The sequence below is a fragment of the Mesoplodon bidens genome, assembly GCF_964165515.1.
Source record: "Mesoplodon bidens genome assembly, chromosome: 4".
NCBI classification, from domain to species: Eukaryota; Metazoa; Chordata; class Mammalia; order Artiodactyla; family Ziphiidae; genus Mesoplodon; species Mesoplodon bidens.
The window spans coordinates 149,492,976-149,508,016 of record NC_138160.1 but is presented as its reverse complement, the minus strand read 5'-3'; the positions used below and the strand labels follow the sequence as shown (position 1 = coordinate 149,508,016).

General features: G+C 47.0%; 1 long non-coding RNA gene across 1 annotated transcript in view; it reads left to right on the top strand.

Moving 5' to 3' along the window:
• LOC308617026 overlaps window positions 1–15,041 on the top strand; it is a 43,138-nt gene that overhangs the window by 6,630 nt on the left and 21,467 nt on the right. The window contains exon 2 of the long non-coding RNA XR_014015802.1: window positions 13,011–13,093. This is a non-coding gene — a long non-coding RNA (uncharacterized lncRNA). The remainder of the gene's footprint in view (window positions 1–13,010; window positions 13,094–15,041) is intronic.

Genomic DNA, 15,041 nt, shown 5'->3' with positions numbered 1-15,041 from the left:
CACGCCCTAGGTGCACAGTTTCTGTCCTAGAGCCCTATTGCGTTGCAGTGGGCGGGAACTCCAGTGCTTTCGCCCATGATTGGTGGATGCTGCTCGCCCCTCCCACCCCAGAGGTTCCGCCAATTCCAGGAACGTCCCATCTCTTCTGGCCTCGGAGTGGTGGTGGTAGCTGCCGCCACCGCTGGGCGCGGCCCCAGTTCTCCGAGGCCAGCGGGGCTCAGCGAGGGGTGGGGCGGTCACAGGCCGGGGCGGACCTCTGTGGGCAGCGGTTAGGGTCGTTTGGACACATCTCCTGCCCCATGGAGGTAGCTCCGAAAGCCGGTGGACCTCGGGGACCTAGGTAGGGGCTCCCGACGTTTTCACCCCGGGAGTCCGGGACCTCCGATGGTCCCGCCGCCAGACTCCTCTGCCGGCGCCGGTCTGGGGTCCCACTGCCATGGTGGGCGAGTTGCGCCCCCTCCCAGTGCCTCAGTTTCCCTACTTATTTATTTATTTGATTTTTGGCTGCGTTGGGTTTTCATTGTTGCACGCAGGCTTTCTCTAGTTGCGGTGAGCGGGGGCTACTCTTCGTTGTGGTGCGCGGGCTTCTCATTGCCCTGGCTTCTCTTTGTTGCAGAGCATGGGCTCTAGGCGTGTGGGCTTCAGTAGTTGTGGCACGCAGGCTCAGTTGTGGCTCGCGGGCTCTAGAACGCAGGCTCAGTAGTTGTGGTGCACGGGCTTAGTTGCTCCATGGCATGTGGGATCTTCCCGGACCAGGGCTCGAACTCGTGTGCCCTGCATTGGCAGGCGGATTCTTAACTACCGTGCCACCAGGGAAGCCCAAGCCTGGCTCTCTTTAAGCCTTCCTCAATATCACCAAACCTAGTTTCTTTCTTTCTTTTTCTTTTTTTTTTTTTTGCCCCCCACCTCCGCTTGCGGGATCTTAGTTCCCCAACCAGGGATGGAACCTGTGCCCCCAGCAGTGAAAGCACCAAGCCCTAACCACTGGCCGCCAGGGAATTCCCTCAGTATCACCGCATCTAAGCCAAATCACTGTCTTTTCTAGCACCCTCTTAGAGCAACGCCATGATTCCTTATGCTGTGTGTTCTTCCTGGCTGCAGGGAGTGATAAACCCACCCTGTTCAACCACAGGCATGTGCCTGGTGATCTTTGCCTGGGGAGGCCCTGATGGGCTAACACAGAAGCATTTCCAGCAGTGTCGGCACCTGGCAAGTATTGTATTAGTGCAGCTGAGATTTTTATCATCATCCATCACACATGCAAAAGGGTGCAGACCAATTTCTGACAAACGGCACATCCTCATTACTATTCAACTTCATCACAAATTACTTTCAAAAGTCAATTCTTGAATCTTGTGTTCGGGCATTTAAAACATTTCCTTCCATCTGCATTTTATTTCTTGTTGAGTGTGAAACAGTTCAAACAAAGGAAAGTTCAGAGACCAATAAAACAAATCCCTCGCATATTTGCCACCGAGGTTTAATAAAATTGAACAGTGTGGCATTTTGGCTGCATAAAAATATGAAACATGTATTTGAAGCTCCCTTTGAAGCCCCTTCCACTCTCCCCAGAGGTAAGCAGGGTTTAGCATCTGTGAGTCTTTCTGTTTATGTTGTCACACTTTTACTACCTGAGTGAGCATCCTTGAACAGTGTGTGGAATTCTTCTGTGGCTTTGGAAAGTACATAAATGTAAATGGTATTGTATTTCTCATAGCTATCTTTTTTGAAAGACTATGAACCAGTCATTAAAATTGTATTTTATATTATCTGATGACAGACGAAAGTGTTCAATATATATTATTAAATGAAAAATGTTACTAAGCAGTATGTGTAATATAATTTTTTAAAATTTTTGTTGAAATATAGTTGATTTACAATGTTGTGTAGTTTCAGGTGTATGGCAAAGTGATTCAGTTATACATATATATCTATTCTTTTTAAGATTATTTTCCATTATAGATTATTACAAGATATTGAGTATAATTCCCTGTGCTCTACAGTAGGACCTTATTGGTTATCTATTTTATATACAGTACTGTGTATATTTTAATCACAAACTCCTAATTTATCCCTCCCCATCTTCCCCTTTGGTAACCATAAGTTTGTTTTCTATGTCTGTGAGTCTGTTTTGTAAGTAAGTTCATTTGTATCTCTTTTTTCTTTTTAGATTCCACATATAAGCGATATCATATATTTGTCTTTCTCTGTCTGACTTCCTTCACTTAGCATGACAATCTCTAGGTCCATCCATGTTGCTGCAAATGCCAATATTTCATTTTTTTTATGGCTGAGTAGTATTCCATTGTATATACGTACTGCATCTTCTTTATCCATTCATGTGTAGAGGGACACTTAGTTTGCTTCCATGTCTTGGCTGTTGTAAATAGTGCTGCTGTGAACATTGGGGTATGTGTATCTTTTCAAATTATGGTTTTGTCTGGATATATACCCAGGAGCAGGATTGCTGGATCACATGGTAACTCTATTTTTACTTTTTAAAGGACCCTCCATACTGTTTTCCATAGTGGCTGCACCAATTTATATTACTATCAACAACGTAAGAGGGTTCCCTTTTCTCCACACCCTCTCTAGCATTTATTATTGGTAGACTTTTTCATGATGGCCATTCTGACTGGTGTGAAGTGATATCTCATTGTAGTTTTGATTTGCATTTCTCTAATAATTAGTGATGTTGAGCATCTTTTCATGTGCTTTTTGGCCATCTGTACATCTTCTTTGGAGAAATGTCTATTTAGATCTTGTGCCCATTTTTTAATTTTTTTTATATATAGAGCTGTATGAGCCATTTGGATATTTTGGAAATTAATCCCTTCTGGGTCACATCATTTGAAAATATTTTCTCCCATTCTGTAGGTTGTCTTTTCATTTTATTCATGATTTCCTTTGCTGAGCAAAAGCTTTTGAGTTTAATTAGGTCCCATTTGTTTGTTTTTATTTCTATTACTCAAGGACAGAGATCCAAAAAAACATTGTTGCGATTTATGTCAAAGAGTGTTCTGCCTGTTTTCCTCTAGGAGTTTTATAGTATCCGGTCTTACATTTAGGTCCTTAATCCATTTTGAGTTTATTTTGTACATGGTGTTAGAGAATGTTCTAATTCGATTCTTTTATGTGTAGATGTCCAGTTTTCCCAGCACCACTTGTTGAAGGGACTGTCTTTTCTCCATTGTATATTTTTGCCTCCTTTGTTGTAGATTAATTGACCATAGTGCATGGATTTATTTCTGGGCTTTCTATCCTGTTCCATTGATTTAATGTTTCTGTCTTTGTGCCCTTGCCATACTGTTTTGATGACTGTAGCTTTGTAGTGTGGTCTGAAGTCAGGGAACCTGATTCCTCCAGCTCTGTTTTTCTTTTTCAAGATCACTTTGGCTTTTTGGGATCCTTTGTGTTTCCATACAAATTTTAAAATTTTTGTTCTAGTTCTGTGAAAAATGCCATTGGTAATTTGATAGGGATTGCATTGAATCTATAGATTGCCTTGGGTAGTATGGTCATTCTAACAATATTGATTCTTCCAATCCAAGAACATGGTATATCTCTCCATCTGTTTCTGTCCTCTTTGATTTCTTTCATCAGTATCTTATAGTTTTCAGAGTATAAATATTTTGCTTCCTTAGGTAGGTTTATTCCTAGGTATTTTATTCTTTTTGATGCAGTGGTAAATGGGATTGTTTCCTTAATTTCTCTTTCTGCTATTTCATTGTTAGTGTATAGAAATGCAATTTCTATATATTAATTTTGTATCCCACAACTTTACCTAATTCATTAATGAGTTCTAGTAATTCTCTGGTGGCAATCTTTAGGATTTTGTACACACAGTATCATGTCGTCTGCAAACAGTGACAGTTTTACTTCTACTTCTTTTCTAATTTGCACTACTTTTATTACTTTGTCTTCTCTGATTGCTGTGGCTAGGAATTCCAAAACTATGTCGAATAAAAGTGGTGAGAGTGGGCATCCTTGTCTTGTTCCTTATTTAGAGGAAATGCTTTCAGCTTTTCACCATTGAGTATGATGTTAGCTATGGGTTTGTCATATATGGCCTTTATTATATTGAGATATAGTCCCTCTGTGCCCACTATCTGGAGAGTTTTTATCATAAATGGATGTTGAATTTTATGAAGAGCTTTTTCTGCACCTCTTGAGGTGATCATATGGTTTTTATTCTTCAGTTTGTTAATGTGGTGTATCACATTGATTGATTTGTGGATACTGAAGAATCTTTGCATCCCTGGGATAAATCCTACTTGATCATGGTATATGATCCTTTTGATGTATTGTTGGTGTTGGTTTGCTAGTATTTTGTTGAGGATTCTTGCATCTATTTTTCATCAGTGATACTGGCCTGTAGTTTTATTTTTTTGTGATATATATATAATCTTAATTGGTTAAAATTTTTTTAAATTAATAAACCTTATCTTTTAGAGCAGTTTTAGGTTTGTCGAAAATTTGAGCAGAAGATACAGAAAGTTCCCACATACCCTTTGCCCACCACACACACACACACACACACACACACACACACACACACACACACACAGTTTCCCTGCCTTGCATTCATGTGGTACATTTGTTACAATTGATGATCTGATATTGATACATTATTACTTTTAACATTTTTTAATTGAAGTATAGTTGATTTACAGTGTTGTGCCAGTCTCTGCTGTACAGTAAAGTGGCTCAGTTATACATGTGTAGACATTTTCTTTTAATATTCTTTTCCATTATGTTTTATCACAGGATATTGAATATAGTCCCTGTGCTATACAGTAGGACCTTGTTGTTTATCCAGATACATTACTATTAACTAAAGTTCTTAGTTGACATTAGGTTTCACCCTTGGCTTTGTACAGTTCAGTGGTTTTCGACACATGTATAATGGCATGTGTCCATCATTATTGTATTATACAGAATAGGGTCACTGCCCTAAAAATCTCCTGTGCTCCACCTCTTCCTCCCTCCCTCCCCCAACCCCTGGCAACCACTGAATTTTTTTTTAGTTTTTTTTTTTTTTTAATTTTTGGCCGCATTGGGTCTTCGATGCTGCGCATGGGCTTTCTCTAGTTGTGGCGAGCGGGGGCTACTCTTCATTGCAGTGTGCAGGCTTCTCATTGAGGTAGCTTCTCTTGTTGCTGAGCACGGGCTCTAGTCATGTGGGCTTCAGTAGTTGTGGCACATGGGCTCAGTAGTTGTGGCTCACAGGTTCTAGAGTGCAGGTTCTGTAGTTGTGGCGCATGGGCTTAGTTGCTCCGCGGCATGTGGACTCTTCCTGGACCAGGGCTTGAACCCATGTCCCCTGCATTGGCAGGCGGATTCTTTTTTTTTTTTTTGTGGTACTCGGGCCTCTCACTATTGTGACCTCTCCCGTTGCGGAGCACAGGCTCCGGACACGCAGGCTCAGTGGCTATGGCTCACGGGCCCAGCCGCTCCGCGGCATGTGGGATCTTCCCGGACTGGGGCACGAACCTATGTCCCCTGCATCGGCAGGCAGACTCCCAACCACTGTGCCACCAGGGAAGCCCAGGCAGGCGGATTCTTAACCACTGCACCACCAGGGAAGTCCAACCACTGATCTTTTTATTGTCTGCATAGTTTTGCCTTTTTCAGAATGTCCTAGAGTTGGAATCATAGTGTGTAGCCTTTTGAGATTGGCTTCTTTAACTTAGTAATATGCATTTGAGGTTTCTCCGTGTCTTTTTGTGGCTTGATGGCTCATTTCTCTTTATCACTGAATAACATTTCATTGTCTGGATGTACCATACTTTATCCATTTACCTACTGAAGGATATCTTGGTTGCTCCCAGTTTTGGTCAGTTACAAATAAGGCTGCTGTAAACATCCATGTGCAAATTTTTGTGTGGATACAGGTTTTCAACTCCTTTGGATAAATACCAGGGAGTGCCATTGCTGGATCATATGGTGAGAGTATGTTTAGTTTTGTAAGAAATCACCAACCTGTGAAATCGCCAACCTTCCAGAGTGGCTGGACCACTTTGCATTCCCACCAGCAATGGATGAGAGTTCCTGTAGCTCCACATCCTTGTCAGCACTTGGTGGTGTCAGTGTTCTGGATTTTGGCCATGCTCATAGATGTGCAGTGGTTTCTCATTTTAATTTGCATTTCCCTGATGACACAGGATGTAGAGCATCTTTTCATATGCTCATTGGTATCTTCTTTGCTGAGGTGTCTGTTTAGGTCTTCTGCCCATTTTTAGATTGGGTCATTTGTTTCCTTATTGTTGAGTTTGAAGCATGCTTTTTATATTTTCAACACAAGTCCCATATCAGATATGTGTTTTGCGGATTTTTTTCCTCCCAGTCTGTGGCTTGTCTTCTCATTCTCTTAGCAGTGCCTGTCACAGGGCAGGAAGTCCAGCTTGTCAAACCTTTTTTTAAAAAAATGTTTATGTATTTATTTGGTTGCGCTGGGTCTTAGTTGTGCCACGTGGGCTCCTTAGTTGCGGCTCACTGGCTGCTTAATTGTGGCATGCGAACTCTTAGTTGCGACATGCATGTGAGATCTAGTTCCCTGATCAGGGATTGAACCCGGGCCCCCTGCATTGGGAGCGTGGAGTCTTAACCACCGCGCCACCAGGGAAGTCCCTATCAATCCTTTCTTTCATGGATCGTGGGGGTGTTGAGGTTGCAGGTGGAAGTGCTGTGTCTCAGTTGCACGGGTGGGTACAGATCACATCTGGGAGAGCTCGGCTGGCGCCAGGGCCTTTCAGGTGGCCTGTGGGTGCCGGAAGAGAGACATAGCAGGAGGGAAGAGGGAGTCAGCTGAAAGTTTTTTTTTTTTTTTTTTTTTCTTTCTTTTTGCGGTATGCAGGCCTCTCACTGTCGTGGCCTCTCCCGCTGCGGAGCACAGGCTCCGGACGCGCAGGCCCAGCAGCCATGGCTCACGGGCCCAGCCGCTCCGCGGCATATGGGATCCTCCCAGACCGGGGCACGAACGCGTATCCCCTGCATCCGCAGGCGGACTCTCAACCACTGCGCCACCAGGGAGGCCCAGCTGAAAGTTTTGGTTTGAGATCAAAATGATCTGAGCGTGGGTGAGCGCTGAGGGGAAGGGCCCCTGGGCTGGGGCTGCCGTAACAAAGGACCACCAACTCAGATGGCATCAAACAAGAGGAGCTTATTAAGGTGTCGGCAGTTGTCTGAAGGCTCTGAAAGAGGATGCTTCCTGTCTCCTCCAGCTTCTGGTGGCCGGCAATCCCTTGGTGCTCCTTGGCTTGTACACCATCACACCAGTCTCTGCCAGCATCTTCATGTGGCCTTTTTTTTTTTTTAATATTTATTTTTTTATTTAGGCTGCACCAGGTCTTAGTTGTGGCATGTGGGATCTAGTTCCTGACCAGGGATCAAAGCTGGACCCCCTACATTGGGAGCGCAGAGTCTTATCCATTGGACCACCTGGGAAGTCCCTTCATATGGCCGTTTCCTTGTGTGTCTGTGTCGGGTTTCCCTCTTATAAGGTCACCAGTCATTAGATAAAGGCCCACCCTACTCCAGGATGACTTCATCTTAACTAATGAAATCTGCCATGACTTGTTTCCAAATAAAGCCCACTTCTCAGGTGCCAGGGGTTGGGCTTTGAACATGTCTTTTTGGAGGACACAATTTGACCTGCAGCAGAGGGGGGACCCTGGCAGGTGATGACAAGGCAGGAGCAGAGGCCATGGGAGTTGCGGGAAGGGTTAGGCAGTGAGGAGTCCAGGGTGTGGAGGACAGAGCGCTGGGAGTGTCCTTGTTGGGGACTTTGGGACCCTGAATGATGCAGATCTGAGGGTGCTAGGTAGCCCCAGAGGGAGAAGGGGAGTGAATGGGGGAGGGGGACGTGATAGAGACCGGAGAGGAAGTTGGTGATGGCAATGGGGAGAGGATGACTTGGCGGGGGAGTGTGGGTAGCAGAAGTAGGCAGAAGAGCCTTTGGGAATGGACAAACTGTCCTGCTCACCAGGGGTGCCAGTCATTGTCCTGATTGCAAAGAGAGACTTAGGACCTAAGACAGAAGAGGCTGTGCAGTGGCAGCCAGGAGTGGGGCCCGAGGGAGCACTCTGTCCAGAGTTCTTTCAGTTCTGGGAACGTTCACCCCCTCTCTTCCCTTTGTTCTCCCACATGGCCAAATTTCCATGTCCATATGGAGTCTCACCTGTTTGCACCACTGCATAGTTCCCTTGCATGGTCCTGATAAAGTTCATTCTACTCTCTGACACTTCAGTGCGGTATTTGGCCACTTTGAACTCTGTTGCTTTTATCATCCTTTTATATCCACGCTTAGTATCTGCTGTGGACTGAATGTGTCCCCCCAAGTTCATGCTGACTCCTACTCCCTCCCTTCTGTGGGATGGTGTTGGGAGATGGGGCCTTTGGGAGGTCATTAGTCATGAGGGTGGGGCCCCATGATGGGATTAGTGCCCAGTCTGTGGATTCTGTTATGGCAGCCTGAGCAGGCACTGAATTATTATGAAATTTACTGAACTCACCTGTGCCGAGTTCCCAGCCCATCTGGTGTGTCATCATTGCTCAGGGGTGGCGTCTTTTATTATTAATAAGATTGTGCCCTATCTTAAACTTGGGGTGGTTTTCATGGTAAGCCTCTTCCCCTGGGGTGGGGACCTGTTCGGGGCTGGCGTTAGTGACTGATGGCTCAGACAGGACCCAGAAACCACCATTCCCTGAGAGGCCACAGGGCCACGAAGGGGAACATTCTGGCATTGCTGCTGCTGAGCCCAGCAACAGTGGTATGGATGTTCTCACCAGAAGGCAGCTTGCTGACTAGCACCCCGAGTGAGGTGAGTCCCTGGTCTTGGTGTGGGCACCTTCCCTCGGTGGGGATGCTGCATGGTCCTGCCAGAGGCTGGCCAGATGGAGGCCCAGGCAGCCAGCCTGGCTGATGTCTGAGTTGGGCAGGGCATTTTCTGAGGGTGCAACTCCAGAACCCCACTCGAAAGTTCATTTGCCCCCTTAAACAGCCGATCTCTCTGAGCTGGTCTCCTCCCATGCACATCAGGGATATTGTCACCCCTTCTGTGGGTTGTGCGGGTGGGCCCTGTGTGTGATGAGGCCACAGGTCTTTGGGGGTAGGAGTGTGGTGGCCTGGAGGACTTGGGGATGCGTGGGGTCACCTGGCCTCTGTCTCCCCAACTCCCTGCAGCCCTGCCCGCTCAGGATCTTGTCCTCTCCATGAGGGGAACCCAGTAGAAGATGGGATGTTTGCTGGGCTTCTGATGAGTTGGTTGTAAATGAATGAGTGGAAAATCCCTCCTCCTTCAGAAGGACTTTCCTTTTTTTTTTTTTAAGATTTTTTTCACATGGACCACTTTCTTTTAAAATAAATTTATTTATTTTATTTATTTATTTTTGGCTGTGTTGGGTCTTCGCTGCTGCGCACGGGCTTTCTCTAGTTGTGGCTCACGGGCTCTAGAGCGCCAGCTCAGCAGTTGTGGCACATGGGCTTAGCTGCACTGCAGCATGTGGGATCTTCCCGGACCAGGGCTCGAACCCGTGTCTGCTGCATTGGAAGGCGGATTCCCAGCCACTGCGCCACCGAGGAAGTCCTCACGTGGACCACTTTTAAAGTCTTTATTGAATTTGTTACACTATTGCTTCTGTTTTTATGTTTTTGTTTTTTGGCCGCGAGGCATGTGGGATCTTAGCTCCCCGACCAGGTATCGGACCCACACCCCCTGCACTGGAAGGCGCAGTCTTAACCACTGGACCTCCAGGGAAGTCCCAGGACTTTCCATTTTCTCAAGGGTGGACGCCTCTCCTTCCCAGCCTGGAGTCAGCAGCCATCCAAGGCCGGGTTCCGGTTTCCCTCAAGTCCCTGGGCCTCTTAGGGGCTGGAGGGGCTGCCCTGACACACGGGGTCTCTCTCACACCTCTTTTTAGCCGACTAGTTGCCGCATGTCTTGAGGTCCTGTGGGGACACAGAAGGAGCTGTGAGGCCCCAATGTCCCAAGAACTCATGGTCCCCGTTGGGGGATGGTGACTTGTTCCCTGGGTGTTCACTCCGTGCCCTCAGTGGGCCTGGGCCTGTGTGGACCCGAGACAGGTCCGGGTGAGGTGGGACGAGCTCGTCTGACAGCAGAGAGCCACGTTCAGCCTCCAGACCTGCATCAGAGAGATTCTGGAACCTCCAGCTGGTAGGTGATCACCGTCAGGCACCCACAGTGCCGGCCAGGTTGGAGGGCGGGCTCAGAACAACGCTGCATGTGCTGGTTCCCCTCCTCAGCCAGCTCCGTAAGCGTGTGGGGTGGCGTAGGACTCAGGAGTGTTTGAGGGTGTGGCCGTGGACTTCACCCCGAGGGGTGGGTGTTGCCGAATCCTTCCCAAAGGAATGTCTACGGAGAAATAATGCTGGAGACCTGGCCTTGCTTGGTAACACTGTCCATGCCTCCACGTTCCCTGGGCCAGGGCTCCCCGGCACTGCTGACATGGGGGCCGTCCTGGGCGCTGTGGGGTTTGGAGTGGCATCCCTGGCCCCGCCCCCTCGATGCCGGGAGCCCCCCAGTGGTAACAATCTCAGAGGTCGCCAGACATGTCCGCATGTCCAGGGGCAAGCTCACCTGGGTGAGAACAGGCAGGTTCACACCTTAAGGCAAGGTGTGTTTATTTGGCTTCTGCTCTTGCTGGAGTGTTCCCCGGATTCGGGAGCCGTGGCAACAGCACTGGGACCTGCCCTCAGTGAAGAGCCCTCCCCAGGTGGCCACGTTTCCCAGCAGTGACTCGACCTCCTGTTTCCTGATCCCCTTGGCGTGCAGGGTGAGGGCGGCTGGGGGATTTGGTCCCGTGAAAACCATCACCTGTGTCCACAGAAGTTTGGGTCCCCGTTGGCAGGTCTAGGGTCAGATTTGCCTATCCTCGGAGCCCTGGAGATGGCAGTATCGGCTCCAGTCTGAGGGAAGGATTTGTAGTTTGGGGCTGTGTCCTCCTACACCTTCCATCCCGCATCTTCCTGTGCGATCAGGAAGCCCCACAGACCTCCCAGGATCTCCCAGTGGGACCAAGAAGAGTCAGGGACTCTGGATGGAAAAATTCTCCAGGGCACCTGGAGAAAAAACTAAATTAAAAAAACTAAAAAAAAAAAAAAAGTATTTGTCATTTCTGCCCTTTGTTACCAACATCAGCAGACCTCTTGGAGGTCAACACCAGCCCTGTTCTCTATCCAGTGGTGGATGCTGCTTCCCCACATTTCCCTTCACATTTTGGGGCCCATGTTTTAAGATATCTCTATGGGGTTTGCCTGGTTTTACTCACCTTTGTCCAGCCATTTCTTTCTTTCTTTCTAACATGTTAAAATTGAGATATAATTCACATACAATAAAAGTCACATTTTAAACTGTCCAATTCACTTGTTTATAGTATATTCACAGGGTTGTGCAGCCATCACCACTATCTAGTTCCAGAACATTCTCATCACCCCCAAAACAAGACCCCCTGCCCATTAGTAGTCAGTCCCCACCCTCCTTCCCCAGCCCCTGACAACCACAGATGCACTCTCTGTAGATTTGCCTGTTCTGGATGGGTTTTTTTTTAATTTTTAAAAATTATTTTTATTTTATTATTATTATTATTTTTGGTTGCATTGGGTCTTCGTTGCTGCGCATGGGCTTTCCCTAGTTGTGGCGAGCAGGGGCTACTCTTCATTATGGTGCACGGACTGCTCATTGCAGTGGATTCTTTAGTTGTGGCGCACAGGCTCTAGACGTGCAGGCTTCGGTAGTTGCAGCACGCAGGCTCAGTAGTTGCGGCATGTGGGCTCAGTGGTTGTGGTGCATGGGCTTAGTTGCTCCGCGGCATGTGGGATCTTCCCGGACCAGGGATCAAACCCATGTCCCCTGCGTTGGCAGGTGGAATCTTAACCACTGCGCCACTAGAGAAGTCTTTTCTGGATGTTTTACGTCAGTGGAATCACACTCTGTGTGTCCTTCTGTGTCTGGCTTCTCTCACCGAGCATCGTGTTCTCAAGGTCCATCCATGTTGTAGTGTCAGTGCTTTTCTCCTTTTCATGGCTGAGTTTGTATGCATGGACACCTAGTGTTTATCTGTTCACCAATTGATGGACATTTGGGTTGTTTCTACTTTTTGGCTGTTGTGAATCATGCTGATGTGAACATTTGGGTACAAGTTTTTGTGTGGACATCTGTTTTCATTTCTCTTGTAACTCCATGTTTAACTTCTTGGGGAACTTCCAAACTTTTCCACAGTGGCTGCACAGTTTAACATTCCCACCAGCAGTGCATGAGGTCCACCTTCTCCACATCTTTGCCAACACTCTTTTGTATGAGTTTTTGTTTTTGGCCATGCTGTGCAGCATGGGATCAAATCTGCACCCCCTGCAGTAGAAGCATGGAGTCTTAACCACTGGATCACCAGGGAAGTCCCTGTATGAGTATTCTTTTTTTTAAAAAATTAATTAATTAATTAATTTAGTTTTGGCTGCACTGGGTCTTTGTTGCTACGTGTGGGTTTTCTCTGGTTGCAGCGAGCGGGGGCTACTCTTCGTTGGCGGTGTGCGGGCTTCTTATTGAGGTGGCTTCGTTGTTGCCGAGCACAGGCTCTAAGCGCCTGGGCTTCAGTAATTGCGGCTCGTGAGCTCTAGAACACAGGGTCAGTAGTTTTGGCACACGGGCTTAGTTGCTCCGTGGCATGTGGGATCTTCCTGGACCAGGGATCAAACCTGTGTCCGCTGCATTGGCAGGCAGATTCTTAACCACTGAGCCACCAGGGAAGTCCCTGTATGAGTCTTCTTGATCCTACTTTGTGTGAAGTGGTATCTCATTGTCGTTTTGATTTACATTTCCCTGTTAAGTAGTGATGTTGAGCATCTTTTCATCTGCTTATTGGCCATTTATATGTCTTATTTGGAGAAATGTGTATTAAAATCCTCCGTCCATTTTTAATTATTTTCTTTTTATTGTTCAGTGTCACTCTCTTTTTCTAAGACTTTAGTAATTTTTTTGTCCATTTTATTGTAGACTGGAGGACTCAGCTTACAGCCAAGGAGTCAACTTCGAAACAGGATATTTTTGGAGAAAAGACATTTGAGGGCATAAAAATGGTAAGATTCTGGAGGGATAGATCCTGGTCCTTTGCTCTTGGTAAAGTCAGTTGGGATCAGGAGAGAAATGTGAGGCAAATGACTTTTATTCAAGACAAAATTGTATCTCTGGGGAAAGTCTTTGAAAAGTATGAATCAGGAGAAAACTAATGCAAACTTTTTCTGCCTAAAGCCAGTTGGCAAATGTTTTTGGTTTTGAGGTCCATGGGTTTTCTATGACAACACCTGGCCTCTGCTGTTCAGGCAATAAAGGAAGGAACGTGTCCGTGTTCCAGTAACCCCCTTTTTCTCTCCCAGTAATCCTTTATTTACATGGGGTTGGATTTGGCCGGCAGGCCAGAGTTTGCCGGCCCCACCCTAAACCTAACTCAAAAGTTTTTTTTTTTCTGGGCCTCCCTGGTGGCGCAGTGGTTGGGAGTCCGCCTGCCGGTGCAGGGGATACGGGTTCGTGCCCCGGTCTGGGAGGATCCCATATGCCGCGGAGCGGCTGGGCCCGTGAGCCATGGCCGCTGGGCCTGCGCGTCCGGAGCCTGTGCTCCGCAACGGGAGAGGCCACAAGAGTGAGAGGCCCGCATACCGCAAAAAGAAAAAAAAAAAAAAAAAAAAAAAAAAGTTTTTTTTCTGGAACATTCCCAGAAGTAAACATTTCCACAGATGTTCCTCAGTTGGAGTGAGTGTTTGAAGGAGAATTCAGAATTAAACAGGGATCCAAAACCCACTTCCTGTAATCTGCCTCAAGAGAGCCACAAATGTGATGGAGTCTCTGGCAATAAATTCACCCTCCTCGCTTCACACACACTTACTAAGGACCCAGGCACCTCTCACACTCGCTCACACTCGCCCAGAACCAGAGACTCTGCGTCTGTGATCACGGCCGGGCTTGTGCTGGGGAAGGCTCTGTGGGGCAGAAGAGCCTCCAGGAGGAGCCTGGATGTGATGTGGCACAAGCACCGGCAGGAAACTTGGGAAGTCCGTCATCCTTCCGGAAGCACGTGAGAACCCACCGGGGGAGGCCCTGCAAGGATGCCCAGTGCTCAGAGCCTTCAGCCCACACAAAACATATTAATAGTCCTACAGTGAGATGTAGAAAGAGTCATCCTAAGTGGGATAAATAATACTACAAAGCGGTGTACAAAAGTTGAGGTCAGATTTTCCCAAAAATTAATGCAGAAATGATCTTCGTTACTGCAAAATGAGTTGCCAAAATTACACATTCAAAGACTTGTGGATTTTGGAATTGCAGATAAGGGTCTGGGGAGCTCTATAAAATTTCTAAACCTGTATGCACCTAATAACTTGGCCTCAAAATACTGTAAGAAAAAAAAAAGACAGAATTAAAGGAGAAAGTGCAAAATTCACAGTCAAAATGGGAGATTTAGGGCTTCCCTGGTGGCGCAGTGGTTGAGAGTCCGCCTGCCGATGCAGGGGATGTGGGTTCGTGCCCTGGTCTGGGAAGATCCCACATGCCGTGGAGCGGCTGGGCCCATGAGCCGTGGCCGCTGAGCCTGCGCATCCGGAGCCTGTGCTCTGCAACGGGAGAGGCCACCACAGTGAGAGGCCTGCATACCGCAAAAGAAAAGAAAAAGAGATTTAGGCTCAACTCTCTGAGTAAGAGTAAGTTCCAGCAGTTAAAAATTAGTTTCCACAGTTGTTTTTCAGGTTTTCTCATAGCTTGATCTAATGCACTTACGTAAAACTATTAAACCAACAATTAGAAAATACACAATCGTAATGAACCCACATGGAGAGTTAACGTTAAAGTAACAACATATTGGACGCATCAGGGAGTGCAAGCATCCTTAAAACAATGGCTTCAAGAGGGATCTATAGGGCTTCCTTGGTGGCACAGTGGTTGAGAATCTGCCTGCTAATGCAGGGGACACAGGTTCGAGCCCTGGTCTGGGAGGATCCCACATGCTGCGGAGCAACTAGGCCCGTGAGCCACAAC